This window comes from Hypanus sabinus, chromosome 19, assembly GCF_030144855.1.
Source record: "Hypanus sabinus isolate sHypSab1 chromosome 19, sHypSab1.hap1, whole genome shotgun sequence".
Lineage (NCBI taxonomy): Eukaryota > Metazoa > Chordata > Chondrichthyes > Myliobatiformes > Dasyatidae > Hypanus > Hypanus sabinus.
In genome coordinates, this window is record NC_082724.1 from 31,422,264 (window position 1) to 31,437,197 (window position 14,934).

The window sequence follows — 14,934 nt, forward strand, 5'->3', positions numbered from 1 at the left end:
CAACTGCCTGCCTTCTAATCACCGGTGGGATCGCGCTGCTGCCAGAGAGGGGACCTGTGTGGCCTGCCACTGTTCCTGGAGGTGTTACTGAGGTTTCTGTGTTTTGGATATGGATATGGATATCGATGCGGAATGTGGATGATGGACTTTTTTCAATTTTTTTTGTTTATCACAATCTGTGCATTCGCTCATATTTCTCATTTTTTTGAGCCAGTGAGGGGGATTTGGGGGTCAGTGTTCTTATGGCGTTTTCAACAGGGGAAGGGGAGTCTGGGGGTTGATGTTCTTCTTGCGTTTTTTTTCCTTAGTTTCTTTGTGTGGGAAGAAGGGTATTTGGAGGCTGATGTTCTTGTTGCGTTTCATGTGGGAACCGGGGGTATGGAGGTTGATGATCATGTTGCTGTTTCTTTTTTTCTTGGTATCATGGCTATCTGGAGAAGAAGAATCTCCGAGTTGTATACTTTAATAGTAAATTAACCCTTGATTGTTTGAACCTTTGTTATTTAAAACTGAGGAGCATTCTCAGAGAGCAGTGAACCTCTCGAATTTTCTGCACCAGCTGAAGATGTTCAGATTGAAAGAGCATAGCAAACTATTGTAAACTAGAAAGTGAGTAATTCTAATGTAGAACTGGTCACATTAAGAGATGAATCATCACAGATATGTTAAACAAACTGATTTGTATAAGAATTTGATAGTTTTAAATTAATTTTAAAAAACAAAATGATACAGTTTATACCATCAACTTATAAAATCTTAAATAATCCAAACAGAGCTTTCTCAGAGCACCAGAGTAAATTACAGAAATGGATAATGATCAGCAAGGATCCGTGTGCGAGGACAAATGCAGAAAACAGTTTGGTGGCCTGGTGCCAAAGTTGATGTGCCTCCTACTCCAGGCAGATGCATCAAATAACGCAGACTAGAATGGCAGTTCCATTACTCACAAAAGCCACTTTTCATTGCTCCTTCTGTCAGACATGTGTCAGACAAGAGCCCTGTAATTATCTTTTCCTGCACCACAAGTGAAAAGTAATCAGGGACTATGTATGTGTCACAATTTGAAGACCGGTGTGCCAGAAAGCCAAGGATTAAGACAGAGATTGCAATCAGGATTAAAGATATCTTCAGATTAAGTATCTATCCATTTGAGCAACACAATGAATTTTATTTTAGATGTCATCATGATGAGGAATATCATTTGATGGGCACTGGGAGTGGTCTAAAAAACAATTACTTAAATGCAAAAAGAAGAGTAAATGTTCTATTTTCAGGACTCATGAAGCATCCTTTCTGAAATATTGACTCTGCTTTCTCTTTAAACTGACTGCATACTTGGAGGGTTTTGTTTTAATTTTGCATTGTTAGTATTTTATCTTGTTAGCACAACAATTAAATCTGACTTATGGATAATAACAAAGGGTGTACTGGCCCTGTTTTTTAAAGCTGAATAATATAACATTAGCCCACTTATAAAAGCCAAGATAAAGTCTGCAGTACAAAATAAAGAGGATAAGCATATTTTGACCTTTTTGCTATATAATTTTTAAAAACTTACCACCGTCTCCACATTATTGCTGATGTACAATGCTTCAATTTTACTGAGAAGAAGTAAATATTCTATATTCACTTAAAATTCTCTAAAACCATGGCATCTACTTTAAAATTTGGTTAGGATTAATGAAAAGCCATAAAACTTTAAAACATTACACTTTTTAAGGGAAATTACACATGATTTTAAAGCTATATTCATAATCATGTCAAATTCATAAATTAAAGTGTCCAGATAACCTGAGGCTGGAATCAGTCAACTCATCAAATACTCAAAATACTTTCTGGGTAAATGACAAGTTGTTTAACTCTTTTTAGCTTTAGGATTCAGTGGTCTCTACCATCAGCAGAACAGGTAAGCAGCTTTTGCTTACAAAGCTGCAGAAAATCTACTTTCTCAATATTTTGATCTCACATTTTTGTGATTCGCCAATTTTAAGTAATCTAGTTACTTGCTTTAATATCATTCTTTAATCTGCATATTGGTTCTGCCAGAAAATGAGGAAGTGAGGAAGCTACATTTTCAGGTGAGAAAAATGAGAAATATTGGTCACAAATTTTGCTTTTCATGGTGAGTTACATACTCCCCAAAATTAACAGCTTTACCTTTTGCAATACTCACAAAGGGAATTTGCAAAAAAAAGAAGAGGGACTTGCCTGTGCAGCATCTTTGGAAAAAGGATTTGTTGATGCTTCAGATTGAAACACTGCATCTGGAGGTATAGCACAACAGCAGAAACTTTTGAGGTATTAACTATGCTTCAATCCAATAGGATTCATAGGTATTGAAACAGGAAATGTCTCCAAACCCTTGGAGTAGTACATTAGAATTAGTGCATCTGCAGGGATTAGGCCAAACAAGTGCCAATGGAGCTAGCTTAAGTAGGAACCTTAGCATGGATCATTTGGGCTGAAGAATCTGTTTCTGTATTGGATTACTCTATAGCTTGAATCAGGCATAAAAATGTGTGCATGACTGGCTGAGTTTTTCTGGTGACAAAATAATTGTGTGCTTAGCTTGTGTAAAGGTTCAAGCTCTTAAGAGGACCCAGTTCCAAAGATTCTTTATTTGAGTACACTTATCGTCAGTCTTGGCACCAATTGAAACTTCCTAGATAATCATTTGGGATCAAGGGTAACATGCTTCCACTCTGGTTATTAGGCCAGTAAAGTAATGCAGATCCTACTTCAGATGGGCAGTCCTTCTGATATTTGTGGGCTCCTGCTACACGGACTTGATCTTCTATTGCCATCTTAAATGCTCCAGGGAGAGTGGGATGTCTGCAATCGAGTAGCTCCTTAGCAACTAGCCAGCTAGTTTAAATAATGTCCGCTATGCTAATGAACAAATAATGCCTGTTAAATTCACCTCTCCCACTCTCGAACTCCCGAAAATTGATTTCCGGGATATTGTATATCATTTGCGGGTGTTAGGGAACCGCTGTCAATTTGCTAGAGATTCCCAGAACTTCCGGGAGAGGTGGGATGTCTGTTCCTGTGACAGGGCAGGGATAAAGTGCCAGATTTAGGAGTTTGGTGTTGGGCATATGAACAACCAGCCAGTCCAAAACAGGGGATGTTGGGCTGGAGGAGGATACTGAGGAAAATTCTCTTAACCTTTCAGTGAATTTTGAGATCTGTGTGGGAACAGCATTGCTGATATTTTTCCTCTGCACTGGACTGCTTTCTGTCAGTAATTCTGGATTTGGAAGAAGACACAAGGGCTGGGATCAGAACAGTACAGTGCAGTAAAGCATGGATTTTGTGCCAAGGCTGAGATTTAGACATTCAAGATTGTTTATTTGTTCAAGTAAAGATTAAGCTGTTATATTAAAGATAAGAATGAATAAAAATGTCTGCCTTTATTGAGAGGTGCCTCCTGAGATACAGGATGGAGTCTGCACTTTCCAGAGTCTTGCCATAAATCCTAATAGCTGGAGGGTAAGTTGGCAACCTGCATTGGTTGACATTGGGTCTATGTTTCTGAAAGAGCTCATTGCTGTCAGCAACCATAGCTGTTAGTCATTGTAGAGTGTGATGAGAACTTACAGAAGAATGATAGCATAAATGTGGAAGCAAGCTCCCATTCCCACTGGCAATAACTTTAATGTTCTGTACCAAAGATTTGTCAAATGGAGAGTTACACTGCTCTAGGACTGATACAAATCCTGTGGGAATGAAATATACTAACAGTGGCAGGGAGGTCAAGAGACTTGGTGCTCTGACCCCACCCCACCCCCCAATGTAATAAGTTTAATGACCTCAGATGCATAATTGAACTAACTCAGTGTAGAATATTAGCACAGCCCATCTCATAACAAATGTACAACTGTATTCATACAACTCTCCATGCACCAAACCATTTCACTAACAGGACACTGCAGCCATCAAGGACATTAGTTAAAGTGCATTATGAACTGTTTCAGGATGAAAGAATTGTACAAGCATACTGTTAACCACAAGAATATTTTGATAAAGGTCACATACAAACTTCAGGAGCATTAAACTTTCCATTTGATGAAGGGTTTCAAGTTCACATGCGGCGACTTGAGCATATTCCTTCATTCCCCTAACAATTGGATGCCTGACTATACCCTCAACATTGTGTACTGTGGACTGAAGGAAGAGAAAATGATTTGGGAGGTGGTGCTGAATGTTGGCACTGTAACAACAAAGTCATAAAGATAAGGGTCTAGTTCCACTTCAGAAAATACTGAGTTAGAATTATTACTTTGAAACAATAACCTGAACCTCAGGCAAATTTCCTGGTGAAACAACTTCCTCACCGACCATTGCCATCTGGGACGCATCCTCTTCCTGTTACTACCATCGCAGAGGAGAGACAGGAGCCTGAAGAGCAACTCAGAAACAGCTTCTTCCCCTCCGTCATCAGATTTCTGACCAATCAATGAAAGTTACCTCTTTATTCTCTTTTATCCGGAGCACAATTTATTTATTTATTTACTGCAAAACAACAAATTTCATATAAGACAGTGATAATACACCTGATCCTGATTCTGATTTATCAACATGAAATCAATACATCGTTCATTTAATTTTGTGTTTAAGAGATTCTGCAGGACTCATATTGGGCATCCACTTACAAAACAACAATGACGTTACTTCAGGAACATTTAATTGACTGCAAAACCTATTGTGATGAAGGGAAGAAGGGACTGATATAAACGCCTTTCTTTCATTGACCTTATTTTAAGCTGTTTTGAAATTGATTATTAGTTTTCAATGTCACTCTTTCAAGCACAAGTTTTGTACTTAAAATTCCACCATATAGGATTTATTGATGAGAATGTTTTTACCATTAGAGCATTAAAATGAATCTCTTCATATCAGTCATCTCTTGCTTCGTAACTAGGGTTTTCAAAATCAATAAACCTTGGACAAGGCAACATTCTATCCATTTTGTAACCCAACAGACTGCTGAAGTGATTTTGAAACCAGTTAAATAATTATCATGCATAAACTTGGTAAGAAATATATTTTAATATGAGAATCCCTCCAGTAAATAATGCTGATTTTATTCTGGAACATTGCACATTTCCAGAATTTCTGCTGAACAATTTAATGAAGCAGTTTCAAATTACATTATTAACCCCTATAATTAACAACATAGCTCTCTGCTGCTTGGCTCTCGCACCCCATTTCAACATTACAGGAAAAGGAGTCAAATGAAACAGACTCTCTTGCATATAAGTGGATTATGACATTGTAAAGTATTCACCAACTAATACCTTTAAAAAAATCAACATCTTTGTATTGAAAAATCTAGTAGATTGCCTTCTGGGTAAGTGCTTGATTTTTGCTTATTTTACACTATCTCTGAAAGTTAACATTAAACCCTAAATATTGGTCCCAATTTTCATGATATGCAATGAATCAGTGCAATCATGAATAATATGGCAAGTATGGAAACAATCTCAATATATATTTAGATTTGGATAATATAAATCTCAAAAGGAATGGAAGATGAAAATTCTTACACAAATCATGCTTGTTCACCGGTTTTTCCCGGTGTCATCTCCAACATTAAAACACCCTATGGCTATTTTACAACTCTTTTATCATGTAATTTTGATGCATGTCAACTAAGCTAAAAATGTAATACATTCATCAGTCATATCTGCAGTCACCTCTCTGCATATTTCATATGAATTATTATTTCAGTTTACAATACGAATTACAATAACTGCTTCCAGGCAATACTGACATAGTAAAGTGCCTGTCTGACAGGAAGGTACAAGCCTGATGCAATGTTGGGATTCTGGAAATTATTGTAGTGTTCAGAAAAATGACCTTATAAATCATTGTTATTATGCTACTCAAAGTGCATGTCATTAAGAGCTATTCCTATAAAATTTCAGTCCTCCATTCTTTGGGTAAAACATTTTTAACAGTATTTTAGTGATAGAAATACCTCAAAATTTTGAATTGGAGATATAATTTTATAAGTTGTAAGATGCAGCTCTGCATTTCAAAACAGTATTAAGCCCTAAGGTAAAGAAAAGCTCTTACTTGTAAAAATCAAAAGATCAGATAAACCTAGCTGCATCCATTTTCACATGTCCTTTGGCATTAAAGTCAAGGAGATCTCAGAAAAGGTTTACTTGTTACGCTGCGTGATTTACTGATGATTGTTCATTGCATTACTGCTGTTCTGCTATCTTAAAGCATGCAGAAGCAATACGTAACCTGTTCTGGACATTTCTCACAAGTAATACTAGGACTAGAAGTATTTCCCAAGAGAGTGTTGACTGTGACATAAAATCAAACCTAAACTTTTATTTTCCCAGATGAAAGTACGGGGAAAAATACATTATTTTCTTCATAGCTTCAAGACCACTGTCAACTGAAATTCAGTTTAAGTAAAACCAAACTTAAAGATGATCTCAGACTATGAAAAAGCCTTAATGAAAACAGAAAAAATGCTGGAGGCACTCAGCAGGTCAGGGAGCAGCTGTGGAGAGAAAAATGTTACAGTCTCTGACCCTTCTTCAGACTTTGAGAAAATTTAGACCATAAGACATAGGAGTAGAATTAGGCCATTTGGCCCATCGAGTCTGCTCCACCTTTTTTTTTCCTCCTTAGCCCCACTCCCCGGCCTTCTCCCCGTAACCTTTGATACTGTGTCCAATCAAGAATCTATCAACCTTTGCCCTAGGTACTTCCAACAACCTGGCCTTCACAGCTGCCCGTGGTAATAAATTCCACAAATTCACTACCCTCCGGCTAAAGACATTTCTCTGCATCTCTGTTCTAAATGGATGCCCCTCTATCCTGAGGCTGTGGCTTCTTGTCCTAGACTTTCCCACCATGGAAACATCCTTTCCACATCTACTCTGTCTAGGCCTCTCAGCTTTTGAAATGTTTCAGAGATCCACCCTTATTGTGGTGGACACACCCTCCCCCCGCTGACTGCTCCTGTGGCTCCTCCCGCAGACCGTGGCTCCTCCCACGGACCCCGGTATAAAGGCGATTGAGGGCGAGCCCTGTCTCAGTCTCCAGGATGTAGTATGGTGGTCAACTACCGCTTGTTCTTACTTCCAGTCAATAAAAGCCGATATCTCGCCTCACGTCTCAGAGAGTTATTGATGGTGCATCACTCATCCTTCTGAATTCCAGTGAGTACAGACTCAGAGCTATCAAATGTTCCTCATATGATAATCTTTTCATTCCCAGAATCATCCTTGTGATTTTTGGCCCTCTCCAATGCTAAAACATCTTTTCTTAGATGAGGAGCCCAGAAATGTTCACAATACTCAAGGCGAGATCTTACCAGTGCTTTATAAAGATTCAGCATCACGTCATTGCTCTTGTGTTCTAGGCCTCTTGAAATGACTGCTAACATTGCACTTTTTAAATTCAATCATTTACAGGATGTGGCAGTTGCCAGCTAAGCCAACATTTATTAGCCTTCCCTAGTTGCCCTTGAGAAAGTGGAGATGAGCTGCCTTCTTGAACCACTGCAGTCCCTGAGGTGTAGGTACACCCACAGTGCTGTTAGGGAGGGAATCCCAGCAACAATGAAGGAACAATGATATGTTTCCAAGTCAGGATGGTGAATGACTTGAAGGGGGATTTCCAAGTGGTGGTGTTCCCAGGTACCTGCTGTTCTTGTCCTTCTAGATGATAGTGGTCATGGGTCTGGAAGGTGCTGCCTTCCTCACCACTGACTCAACCTCAAGATAACCATTAGGGTGCTCTACACAAGGACTCCCAATTTAGAAAACAACCACCCTTAAGCTTGCAAAGAAGTGGGAGGGAGACTTGGAGAGAACAAAGGAAATGGTTGTGAAAGGGGGCACGGTAGCATAGTGTAGAAATCAGCGTAACATTATTACAAGGTCAGCGATCAGCAATTTGAGTTCAATTCCCAGCCTCTTTTCAATCTTCCCTCTTTCACCTTTAATCATACTCACTAGTTTTAGACAGCCTGGCCCTGCAAAATACACTATTACCATTACCTTGTTGTGGCCCTCATGATCTTATATACCTCTATATGGTGCCTCCACAGCCTTCCATGCTCCAAGTAGGAAGTACGAGTCTATGCAGCCTCTCCTTATAACACATCTCCTCCAGTCCTGACAAGATCCTCATGGATCTTTCCTGCATTCTTTCCATTTTTCCTATTGCTGGACAGCCAGAACTGCACTTCATGCTCTCACCAATGACTTGTAAAATTGTTACATGACAGCCCAAGTCCTTTGCTCAGCACCCTGACTGATGAAGCCAATTGTGCCAATTTCCTTCTTCACCACCCTGTCTACCTCTATCACCACTCTTAGGGAGTTATATATCTGTACACCCTGGTATCTGTTTTACAGCCCTCTCACAGGCTACACCAGTAATTGCACATTAACTAAAAACAGAGAATCCAGCACTAATCCCCAGGACATAGGCCTTCAATCTGTAAAAAAAAAATCCCTCCACTACCATCCTCTGACTCCTTTCACCAAGTCAATTCTGTATCCATTTGGCTAGCTCATCCTGGATTCCATGTGATCTAATCTTCTGGATGAGCCTACCATGCAACACACTGTAAAAGGGTTTGTTACAGTCCATGAAGACAAAATCCGCCATTGTGTCCTCAAAAATCCACTCAGTCACCTCTTCAAGAATCTTAATCATATTTGTGAGGCACAATTTCCCACACACAAAGGCAGGCTGACTATCCCCCAATCAGTGTTTGCCTTTCCGATGTTGGTAGATCCTGTCCCTCAGAATCCTCTCTGGTAACTTCCCCAGTACTGATTTTGGGCTCCCTGCCCTATGATTCTCCGGCTTGACCTTGCAACCCTTTTCAAATTAAGAACCAATGTTTGTCACCCCCTAGTCTTTGATAGCTCACCACCCATGGCTAAAAATAATGTAGATATCTCTGCCAAGTCCCCTGCAATTTCTTTGCTATGTACAAAACGTGACATGAAGACTGGAGATACTTCAGTGGGGTCATCTATCAGAAATGGCTAAACTGCAGAGAAACGAGAACATGTGAAGTCTACCACTGCATCACTACCTACCACTACGACTTCCGTTAAACCCCCGATACTTACCTGATTTTGAAAGGAAGTTCAATTCATTTTTCTTGGGTGTACATGCTCTTTATTGCACCATAGAATTTCAATATATAATAGTATTTCTTAAAAATATTTGGTCCAAAAAGTAAATTATTTAAAAAAACTGCCTCCAAGGTAGTTTTATTTTTACATGTATACTTAATGCTTATACTTTTTCTTTTTTTTTTGTAATTTATTTTTTATTGAAGTTCATCAAACAAACATGTATGTACAAAGATGTATTTCAGACATTGTACATATATATCATATAATCATATATATCACAGATCTCTACAAAGTATTTATCTGAGGTATACACATATAGAAAAGAGCAGAAAGAAAAACACAAGCAAAAGGAAAAAAACTATGTACAAGTAGGGAGTGATCTTTTTTTTACAACATATTCATTGATTTGTGAGAATAAAAGCAGGCCTATGAGGCATTATGAAGTTAAACCATTTTTCCCAGCATGAACCAAATTGTTCCAGCTTATGATTAACAGATGCTGTTATCTTCTCCATTTTGTAAATGTCCATTGTAATTTCCATCCATACATTTAAAGTTGGGCTCTCCTGTGATAACCATTTCCTAGTAAGAGTCTCACGTGAGATTATACTTTAATATATTTCTTTGACATTTCCTAATTTTCTATAGTGTCTAATCACACAATTCTATTGTTATTGTTACTGTGAGGAAAATGAAGAAGATTTTGTACGGCTACTAATATATACAGAGGTCCAATACTTATCAAAAGATAATTGTCTTTGTTGCTTTGTTGCACTTTGGGAGAGTATTGTAGCATTTCTAAGTGATAAGCAGCTAGGAGAACAAATTGTCGCTGCTAAGTCTGACATATTTTACCTGTCAGACATATTCGAAAGACTGAATTTATTAAACAGTTGTATACTTACATCATGCAAAGAGGCTATTATCACTTTCATTGGAAAACTCAAACTTTTCAGCAGCAATACTGGATGTCATGAGTTTATGCAATTTCCTTTACTGACTATTCTGAGAAAAGAACTGCGAGGTGATGATCCAATTATATATTTTGATCATTTGAAACAAACGCACATTGATAAGGAATTTCAGTTCAGAGACCTGCTGGAGATGCATACTCCAGACTGGGTGCTGGATCCATTTGGGATGAAAGTGAATGATATGGACACGATATTGTCAAGAACATCTTAATGATCTGTAGTGATTTAAGAGCTTATGCAAAATTCAAACGCAGCAAGCAAAATTTCTAGATAAATATTGATATTCAAAATACAAACCTCATTTCCAGAAAAGTTGGGATATTTTCCAAAGAGCAATAAAAACAAAAATATGTGATATGTTAATTTATGTGAACCTTTATTTAACTGACAAAAGTACAAAGAAAAGATTTTCAATAGTTTTACTGACCAACTTAATTGTATTTTGTAAATATACACAAATTTAGAATTTGATGGCTGCAACACACTCAACAAAAGTTGGGACAGAGTTAAAATAAGATTGAAAAGTGCACAAAGTATTCAAGAAACACCAGTTTGGAAGACTCCACATTAAGTAGGCTAATTGGTAGCAGGTGAGGTATCATGACTGGGTATAAAAATAGCGTCCATCAAAGGCTCAGTCTTTGCAAGCAAGGATGGGTCGTGGCTCACCCCTTTGTGCCAAAATTCGTGAGAGAATTGTTAGTCAGTTTAAAAGGAACATTTCTCAACGTAAGATTGCAGAGAATTTAGGTCTTTCAACATCTACAGTACATAATATTGTGAACAGATTCAGAGAATTCAGAGACATCTCAGTGCGTAAAGGGCAAGGTCTGAAACCACTATTGAATGCGCGTGATCTTTGAGCCCTCAGGTGGCACTGCCTAAGAAACCGTCATGCTACTGTGACAATTATAGCCACCTGGGCTCGGGAGTACTTCGGAAAACCATTGTCACTTAACACAGTCTGTCGCTGCATCCAGAAATGCAACTTGAAACTGTATTACGCAAGGAGGAAACCATACATCAACTCTATGCAGAGACGCTGGCGAGTTCTCTGCGCCCGAGTTCATCTCAGATGGAACAAAAGACTGTGGAACAGTGTGCTGTGGTCAGATGAGTCCACATTTCAGCTAGTTTTCGGAAAAAAAACGGGCGTCGAGTTCTCTGTGCCAAAGATGAAAACGACCATCCTGATTGTTATCAGCGAAAGGTGCAAAAGCCAGCATCTGTGATGGTATGGGGGTGCATCAGTGCCCACGGCATGGGTGAGTTGCATGTATGTGAAGGTACCATTGACTCTGAGACGTATATTAGGATTTTAGAGAGACACATGTTGCCATCAAAGTGATGTCTCTTCCCGGGACATCCATGCTTATTTCAGCAGGACAATGCCAGACCACATTCTGCACGGGCTACAACAGCGTGGCTTTGTAGACACAGAGTGTGTGTGCTTGACTGGCCTGCTGCCAGGCCAGATCTATCTCCTATTAAAAATGTATGGCGCATCATGAAGAGGAGAATCAAACAACGGAGACCACGGACTGTTGAGCAGATGAAGTCTTATATCAAGCAAGAATGGACAAAATTTCCAATTGCAAATCTACTACAATTAGTATCGTCAGTTCCAAAATGATTAAAAAGTGTTATTAAAAGGAAAGGTGATGTAACACAATGGTAAACGTGCCTCTGTCCCAACTTTTGTTGAGCGTTTTGCAGCCATCAAATTCTAAATTTGTGTATATTTACAAAATACAATTAAGTTGGTCAGTAAAACTATTGAAAATCTTTTCTTTGTACTTTTATCAGTTAAATAAAGGTTCACGTGAATTAACATATCACAGATTTTTGTTTTTATTGCATTTTGGAAAATATCCCAACTTTTCTGGAAATGGGGTTTGTAAGTTTTGACATATCTGGGAGAAAACGACGTTATTTTTAATTGTACTACCCAACTTTTATCTAGTTGAATGTGGTTTTAGCCAAACTCTTCACCTGCTAGCTAAATCTCTTAACTGTCTTGATATTGTGAAAGAGATGATCTTCAATTATCTTTAACCAAGTTGCAACCAGCTGCTCAAAAACTCATTAATTTGCATCGGTCACAACAATCTCACTTAATACCCGAAGTAGGAATATTTAAACACTTTTTGTGCTGGTAGGAAGAATATTATATATATTATAAAGTATCCTAATCAGAGTTTTGAAATAGTTTTATCTTTCATATACACCAGTAACATTATATTTAACATATAATACCTGATTTGTTACCTCAAGTTAACAAATTTCACAACAAATGCCAGTGATATTAAGCCTGATTCTGATTCTATAACCTGAAAAACATAAATATTGACCATATACTAGAATAATTAATACAATTGACCAAAAATTCTTTTAGCAGTTGACAGAGACTGTGGAGGACGGGGGCCACAGAGGTAAATGAAAGCTATAAGTGGGCCATGAACAGAAAAAGTTTGGAAACGACTGTTCTAAGATATGACTTGTTAGGCACTGGAGATTTTTTCACCTTAAAGTTTTAAAATAGCCAGCACCTCTTCTGTTCCAATGTCAATATGCTCCAATGTGTTATTTTATTTTATTCCTTGACTTCCATGGCTATTTTTTCCCTTTCTTATTTAGTTAGCCAAACTTAAGACAAGCAGTTTAAACTTTTTGCTTTCCCACCCAATATTCAATGCAGTAAATTATTCTACCTATGGCTCAGTGTAACACAAAACCCTTCACTACAAATGTATTAGAATATAGAACATAGAATAGTACAGCACAGTACAGGCCCTTCAACCCACTGTTACGAATGATGAACAACTCTGATGGGCAGAAGGGTACAGAATCGCCAATGCCCCCCCCCCCTTTGGAGAATCGCAAATCGCTACTATTTTGATGCTGTTATCAAGGAAGTCAGAGAGACAAAAGGGACTCTGCCAGGGCAGTTGTTATTGATAACAGCTCATGAAAATTAATGAGAGAGAGACAGGTCAGAGATACACAAAGTGGAATGTCTCCTACCAACAAAAGAGAGTGGAACCATTGATTACTGCTATTGTCTTTTGGAGAAGGTTTGTGTACTTGGTACTGTTCTATTCATTGAAACCCCTCAGGGGGCAACCAGAGTGGGCTGGTTTGATGGGTTACATCATTCCAACCTGATTGTCACCTGAGACCCTGTGAGTGGGGATAAAAGTGAGGTCTGGGGAACACCCCTCAGACACACCAGTAGAAATGCTAGTGAGCATCAGAACCCCACGAGACAGGGTGGGAGATTGGAGGCCGAACTAAGGGTCGGTAAATTTTAACTCACAGTGTTTTGTAGCGAGACTGGTGGGGGCTTGTGTGTGTGTCCACCCTTGCCTGGGTGACGAGTCCACCACAGAAGAACGGTCTAGCTAAAGGACGGAGGGATCATACGTGAATGGTCACAACAACAACGGATCAAAATCATAAAGGAAAGTTGGCAAGTCAATAGCTGTTACTGTTCTCTCTCTCTCTCTCTCTCTCTCTCTCTCTCTCTCCAACAATTGCAACACAGCAACCAACAACTACTGCAGCCTGCATGAACTGAACTGAACTTTATATTTCCATCTGACAATTCATTATCCCCTAGACAACGATAGAGCTTATTTCTTATTGATTATTATTATACCAGCACTTTTAGGTTTAGTATTGATGATGTATATTATCTGTATATTTGCATTGATATTATTTTTGTGTATTTTTACTAATAAATACTGATGAAAATAGTATCACCAGACTCCAACGGACACTTCTATCTTTGCTGGTAAGACACCCAGTTACGGGGTTCGTAACACCACAATGTTGTACTGACCCTTAAACCCTACCTCCTATATAACCCCACACCTTAAATTCCTCCATATACCTGTCTAGTAGTCTCTTAAATTTCACTAGTGTATCTGCCTCCACCACTGACTCAGGCAGTACATTCCACGCACCAACCACTCTCTGAGTAAAAAACCTTCCGCTAATATCCCGCTTGAACTTCCCACCCCTCACCTTAAAGTCATGTCCTCTTGTATTGAGCAGTGAAGCCTGGGGAAGAGGCACTGGCTGTCCACTCTATCTATTCCTCTTAATATCTTGTATTCCTCTGTCGTGTCTCCTCTCATCCTCCTTCTCTCCAAAAAGTAAAGCCCTAGCTCCCTTAATCTCTGATCATAATGCATACTCTCTAAACCAGGCAGCATCCTGGTAAATCTCCTCTGTACCCTTTCCAATGCTTCCACATCCTTCCTATACTGAGGCGACCAGAACTGGACACAGTACTCCAAGTGTGGCCTAACCAGAGTTTTATAGAGCTGCATCATTACCTTGCAACTCCTAAACTCTATTGCTCGACTTATGAACGCTAACACCCCATATGCTTTCTATACTACCCTATCTACCTGTGAGGCACCTTTCAGGGATCTGTGGACATGTACCCCCAAATCCCTCTGCTCCTCCACACTACCAAGTATCCTGCTATTTACTTTGTACTCTGCCTTGCAGTTTATCCTTCCAAAGTGTATTGACAGCAAATCTGTAGGATATTTACCAAAGTGCAATGGATACATCAGAATGATGTGTTACCTCATTAATCATACTAAGGTCTCACAGCTGATATGTTTCCAACTTTGCAATGGAGAGCTCCTTTCTTCCACTCATTCTCTCAGCTCCTGCAAATTTCAGCCACTCCTTCAGTTGATGGTCAGCGCGTCTTATATCCACACTCTGTTCCTAATGAACATACTTGCAAGTCATATATAACCAGAAGAGCAGAATGCATTGTTATTAAGACCATAAGACGTGAAGACAGAATTAGG